Here is a 7,119-nt window from a genome sequence, read left to right as displayed (position 1 = left end):
CCATTCTGCCAGTTTGTATGTTTAAGTTCTGGTATGTAGAGAGTTAAAAAATACGACAAACAAAGTAGTAGTTACTTTTATGAAAGCATTTGCAACTCCCAAAAACAGGAGCTTCCCATATTTCTTTTAAGTTTATGGCTTCCAAAAGTGGAAAATAGCTTTCAAATATAGTTTCCTCTCCAGTCTTCTGTCCCCTGAAGGAAATTGATTATGATTCCCTTGAAGGAAAATCATCTGACAATTTTGATTTTATACCATTCAACAGTGAACCCCAAAAATTGGTTAATTTTAGGACATTAGAAACGAGGAAGTAAAGCCAATGTGTTGTACAGTTACTTTATAACAGCATTATCTGATTATAATCTCCTCTAAAAACTCCAAATAAGGTTTATTTCATAAACCAGGAACTAAAACCACTATTTTTTTTTTTAGTTTCCTTCCAGGAATGATGTTTTGTTCAGTAAACCCAAAACAAGGTTTATCTAATAAACCAGGAATTAAACCGTTATTTTCTTAGTTCCTTTATAGGAATGGTGTCTGATAATATTGATTATATTCTGTTTAATAAACCCCAAGCCCGGTTTTATTTCCTAAAATGAGGGGGACAAAACCATTATTTCTTAGTTTTCTTATAGGAGTGACGTCTGATAATCTTGATTCTATTCTGTTTAATAAACCCCAAACAAGGTTTATTTCATAAACCAGGAACAAAACCATTATTTCTTAGTTTCCTTACAGGAAAAATATCTGATAATATGATTCTATTCTGTTTAATAAACCCCAAACAAGGTTTATTTAATAAACCAGGAATTAAAACCAACATTTTTTTAGTTCCCTGATAGGAATGATGCCTGATAATTTTTATTATATTCGGCTCAATAAACCCCAAATAAAGTTTATTTGATAAACCAGGAATTAAAACCAATATTTTTTAGTTTCCTTATAGGAATAATGCCTGATAATTTTTATTATATTCGGCTCAATAAACCCCAAAGGGGGTATTTCATAAACCAGGAAGTAAAACCATTATATTTTAGTAACCTTATAAGAGCATCGTCTGAAACTTTTGATTATATTCCGTTTAATAAACTCCCCCAAAAAAGGTTTATTTCTTAAACCAGGAACTAAAACCATTATATTTTAGTTACCTTACAGGAACACTGATAATTCTGATTTCATTCAGTTCGAGAAAATCCCAAGGAAAAGAAAAGGTTCATTTCGTGAACCAGGCAACGTGGAACTACAACCGAGGAAATTAAAACACAGAAACCATTTGTGTGTCATTTTTTATTGACTGCCGGCTGCAGCAGCAGCAGCGTCAGCAGCTGCCAACAGCTGAATCCGAGTGACAGCAGCAGCTGTACGTGTGTGTTTATTTATAATAGCAATTGGGGGGGGCGGGGGGGGCGTCCTTTTCTATTCGGAAATCATTATACATTTGATAATTTACAACGGACTGGGGATAGTAGGAGGTGGGGTCTAGAGAGTGACTGGAAGAGAGAGGGGGGTGGGGAGACAGACAGTTTAAGAAAAAAAGAAAAAAGAAACGCTTCTTTACGATTAAATAAAAAGCAGGAGGGTGGTTGGGTGTGTGGCAGATGATGATGACGATGATAAAAAAAGAACTTGCTTTAAGATATATCTATGTATATAATATGTTTATTTTAATATTATTCATAGTTTTGGGTGTCATATGAATGTCTGTGAAGACATTTCATTGGTGGCTGCTACGAGTGCCTGATATAAATGGAGACACTACTTTCTCGTTTTGAATCGTCGGCTATCCATTTAACTACAGAGAGAGAGAGAGAGAGAGAGAGAGAGAGAGAGAGAGAGAGAGAGAGAGAAGGGAAGGATAGAGAGAAAGAGTTCTAGAGAGACAGAGAGACAGAGAGACAGCGAGCATTATATAAGGATTGTTGTGCACGTTTTAGTAAACTCACTAATAAGGTGAAGTTCGACTGATCTACCCATATAAGAGAGGCTTCGTAAATAATACAAGTTGTGTTTATAAGTGGAGACTTAGAGTAAGATGATATACCTAGTGCAAAGCACACACGCATATATATGTATATATAAAATAACGGTATATATATTATATTATATTATATATATATATATAATATATATATATACATTTATATATAGCTACTATATATCATCGAGAAATGAGTGGTTCTATCTATAATCGAGCAGCAGAACCACTACTGTATGCAAGAAGAGTTTTTTTTTTTATGTTCAGCATCGCCTTTTCGACTTTTGGTAAGCAATTTTTAATTGTCTGTGTTCTTGTTTGAGGAGATTACATTTGATTCTCAGTGCTATGTCATGTTGCAAAGATATGTATGTTATATAGCACTGGAGAAAGTCTTGATTTACGCCAACATGCAACAGATAATTATAGAGTAATCAGCAAGTTTAATTTTCCACCCTTTTTCAAAAACTGCCTAGATATTGAAAGTCCTTTTATTTCGGTATAGACAGCTTTTATTACAATTCCTGTTAACACATTTCATTTTTTTTTTCAAATTTCAGTTTCTTGGATAACCTCAGACTTCATCTTACTTGTGTCTCCTATCTTTTTTTTTTTATTTTACCCAGAACATTACAGTAGTTTGATTACCAAGACTGAGAGAGTTATTAGGCCTATGTTAAACAGGGCTGAAGGCTGTGGGGGGTGGGGGGCGTGTCTACCATTATAGGCAAAGGTTTGGGGGACATACATGTTGTTTACCCACAGGCGAAAATGACATAAAATACACATATAAGCACAACATCCTCTCCACTGGATCAGAAACTGCGAAGTCTGCTGCTTCTTGCTTAGCGGCGTGGCCAAGCCTAGACTAGCCTAGCCTAGCCTAGCGTGGGGCGGCTGCCAAGGACTCTGAAATCCGAGTTCCACACTCCTGGGGCCGTCAGTGGTGGCGGGTGGGGAGACGTAAGTTGCCAGGTGCCTCCAGATGCGACAAATGGCGGGATCTAGCAACGTTTTTAAACCTTCCATCATGGCCCAGAGCTAAGCATTTTTTTTTAGACTCTTGCTATTCACGTTCACTTCCAGTTCACTTCCGGCTCACTTGGGTTAGGTAAGTGTCTCTCTGCAACGACTTTGCAACAACTGCAAACTTCTTCAACACCTTCTTCTTGCACTTCTTCAACTACACCACAGAGGAGAAGATTAAACTTCAAAATACATTACTCCACAAATACATCTTTGACGAAGTTTCCTTCTTTGAAACGGAATCTGAAGACGAAACACTACAGCGCTAAAGCTACTTATGATTACCTGGACATGTCTAGTACACGTTATGAAAAGTTCATTTATTCATATCAGCAATATATTACACAAGGAATTTGTTGCTACGGAGACCACGCCGGGCCTCGAAATATATATATCAAGATTTGTGAATACGATAAACAACGTACCTTAAATGAATTTGATATTTTAACAAATGCGAAGATGAAGGAGTACACGCGTATACGTCAGGCCATGCGTACGCGCGTACTATGCATACGTATACGCAGAATACAGAATTACCATAAGGAAAGGGATTCATAAACCTGCTATACGTATTCCATTATGATTTTCCTTCTGATAATTCTAACAGCATTTGACTCGTGTTAGCTGTATGCGCACACATACTTACACACGCATGCGTACCTGTGTACACACGCGTATAATAAAGTTCTATATATATATGTGTGTCATACACATGTTGTTGCTGATGTCCAAACGTAGTATATACATGGTGAGTATACACATATGTATTTTAATGTTTATTATGGCAAGCATTGTTGTGAGGTACATTGGCAAAAAAGTGTTCGAACGAACGTTGCCGTTGTTTTTGCTATACGCAGCGCTTTTTCTCTCGCTATGTTGAACACTTCTGAACGCACGGCTACCCTACAGTATAGTACAAAGACTCCTGGAATCGTAGGAATGATATGAAACGTCTCCTTCTTTTTCATTTATTTCCTTTCGAGCGCGATGCTCTGTTGACTTATTGAAATATATATATAAATATATATATATATATAATATATATATATATATATATATATATATATATATATATAGTATATGTATATATATATATATATATATATATATATATATATATATATATATATATATATATATATATATAATTGACAGTGAATTTGATTCCTAACTAATGAATAACTACTGCACCAGAATTATCTAAATATTTACAGATATATGATTATTTCCAATGCTTGTGAGCCAATGACGATTATTCCTCGGCATATTTAACCATAGAATTCCAATAAATATTCCAGACTTTCATTTCTTCATTGTCAGAATTATCCGCTATTTCAAGACGCGAATTAACTTAAATATCTTAAACACTTATCTTTATTGGGAATATTTTCAGAGGTAGAAACCTTAGGAATATTGTTCATGAGTATTTCCATGGGTAGAATATCATATGACGTAAATACTGAAGACTATATGATTTCAGTATTTCAAACACTGTAAGTTGATATTACTTTTTTGCGGTTTTCAGTACTCCTACCTTCATTGTTTTATTTATATATCTCATCTTTTGCAGTCTCTCCTGTTTTAATACCTTTCTCATGCAATAAGAAATATCTACAAAATTTCAGAGTGTCATATAACTAAATTGTGGTTATATGACACCAGAAACTTCTAAGAATTTTGCCAAAGGAATGACCATGATAAGCATAGTCATTTAGCTAAGGTATTCATAGATCACTATAGATTAATTTTGCTCTAGAACAATTCAACTTAACCAACTCTTCATGCAGAAACTGCTGTGCAAAGAGACTGTTGCTTGGCGATGATATCAGTTCAAAAAGCCATCCTCATTTCCTTTTGGCTTTTGCCAATCTTAAAGTAGTTTTTTTTTTTCTTAGAGAATAATAATAATATACATTCTAGACGCGTGCTTCATGAACTGTGTTTCTTACTTGAAGGGATAAATAACATTTTACAACTGATCTAAGACAATACTCTTGATCCCACATCGCATTACCCTTTGTGTTTGCAAGGAAATGTGTTTGCAAGGAAATGTGTTTGCAAGGAAATGTGTTTGAAATGTGTTTCAGCAATAAGTTCGAGGCGTGTTGACTAATCAACAGATCTATCTTACCGTAACTTAAAGATTCTCAAATAATACATCTTTCATAGTTTCATTCAACTTGATATTCAACTCATTATACCTTTAAGTCTGTTTTTTTTTTTTTATAAAACTAACTTGGACTATAAATCGATTTAGAGTATCCAAGTATGGCGGAGGCTTATTTACCATTTATATTTGTATTTGAACTGGAAAAAATATCAGAAATAATATATAAATTTTATTGCAAATATTTTCTAATTAGATATTGGAATTTAGCATTAGCTTTTACTCTTCGTCTTATCATTCTATATTTTCATTATTTATCCAATTCCCTACTCAACGTTATAATGTGATGTCAGGGAATTTTGTTTTTCTGCTTGGCATTAGTGTAATTCTAATAGAATATTAATTTACATTTCATTCGCGGGGCTTATTAAAAACTAGGAAATGGATAAGCTGATATTATTGGGAATGAAAGTATTTTTAAATTGTCGAGGAAAGGAAGGGTGTGTCATATATATTTATATATATATATATATATATATATATATATATATATATATATATATATATATATATATACATATATATATATATATATATATATATATATATATATATATACATACATACATACATATATGTTGTGTTTGTGTGTATGTATGTATGAGAGCTCGTAATATGGATGTGTTTCTAAATGCATGCATGTTTCTCTGATTTTCCAAAATTATTTTCATTAATAATATGCTGTAGAATTCTGGATATTTTTTTTTCTTATCTGGTGTAATTTCCAAACTACAATTTCACAATCACTCTAATAATTTGGTGGAGACATTTTCAGCCAAAACTAAATTCACTGTCAATGTTTTCATTTCAAAAGGATTTTTGTTTTCTTTTCCAGGAGGTTAATATTATTATTATCATTATTATTAGTATTATTATTATTATTATTATTATTATTATTATCATATTTAATCTACAAATAAATAAAGTCTTTAAAGCTGACTCGAATCAGGATTGCTCTAAATTAGCACATTCTAAAGAATATAGTTCAAAAAATCGCTGCCTACATATTTTACACATTCAGTCCACAGAAGTTTCTTGAAAATTCGAAAAATTCAATGTAAAAAAAAGTTTAATAACAATAATCTTATTTACCTGTGAACTCAACCATTTGAAAAAAAAATTTAAATGAGTTAATGAAAGTTTTTCGTTATAGAGAAATAACGAGAGAAATCATTGCATACTCGAAAGGTTTCCAACAAAATCATATAACCAAATGTTAAGATACTGCTCCCCCTAATTATTGGGAAACTTGCTGTCGACGGAAACCGTGGAAAATGATAGTCTATTTTTTACGTATTTCGAATATTTTCTTTGAAAGATGAAGTTCACAGAAAGGGCTATATTTTTCTGCGCATCGTACGAAACCAAGTCCACAGGTCTTTGCTTCGAAAAGAACAAAAGTTAAAGGAGTTTTTTTTCCTTGCTGAGCCATAATCGAAACTCACGCTGGGCATAAATTGAAGCCACCCTTTGACGTCATCATAACACAGGTTTTTGTGTTGGTTCTCACGTATGAGTGTTCTGATGTGGAATGAATGTTTGTGTTTTTTTCTAGCTTAACAAAAGTTATTTTCGTCTTTTTGTGAAATCTTTTAGCAGATGATTAATTAGAATAATTATCATATTGTGAATTAGAATTTCCTCATATCACTGCTCTGATCTTAGCCAAATTCATTCATTGCAAATTTATGACAATGCACACTGAAAATATTTTTTTTGTTGCATTTTGATGTTAAAAACAAACCCTTTGTTTACATCTTTCAAATTAAAAGAAAATTAATACTTAAATTTAAAAAATTCATCGTGCATCTGGCTTCCTTCAGTCTCCATCAGCGACCATACTGTCAAAACCAAAACAGGTCAATTTAGTGGATTCATCAACTCAGCAACAATACCCAAACACGCACGAACGATAACGACTTCATAGCCACATCCTGATACGCGAGATTTC

General features: G+C 33.0%; 1 protein-coding gene across 3 annotated transcripts in view; it reads right to left on the bottom strand.

Moving 5' to 3' along the window:
- Positions 1-4,090: 4,090 nt before the first annotated feature.
- The window catches only part of LOC135205040 (acetylcholinesterase-like), a 182,860-nt gene continuing 179,831 nt past the window's right edge, over positions 4,091-7,119 (bottom strand). For all 3 annotated transcript variants that reach the window (XM_064235300.1, XM_064235301.1, XM_064235303.1), the window contains one exon: positions 4,091-7,119. This exon is cut by the window's right edge and continues 275 nt beyond it. The gene's annotated coding sequence lies outside the window, so the exon portion shown is untranslated.

This window comes from Macrobrachium nipponense, chromosome 48, assembly GCF_015104395.2.
Source record: "Macrobrachium nipponense isolate FS-2020 chromosome 48, ASM1510439v2, whole genome shotgun sequence".
NCBI classification, from domain to species: domain Eukaryota; kingdom Metazoa; phylum Arthropoda; class Malacostraca; order Decapoda; family Palaemonidae; genus Macrobrachium; species Macrobrachium nipponense.
The sequence above is the reverse complement of the archived record's forward strand: the minus strand, read 5'-3'. Positions and strand labels throughout refer to the sequence as shown.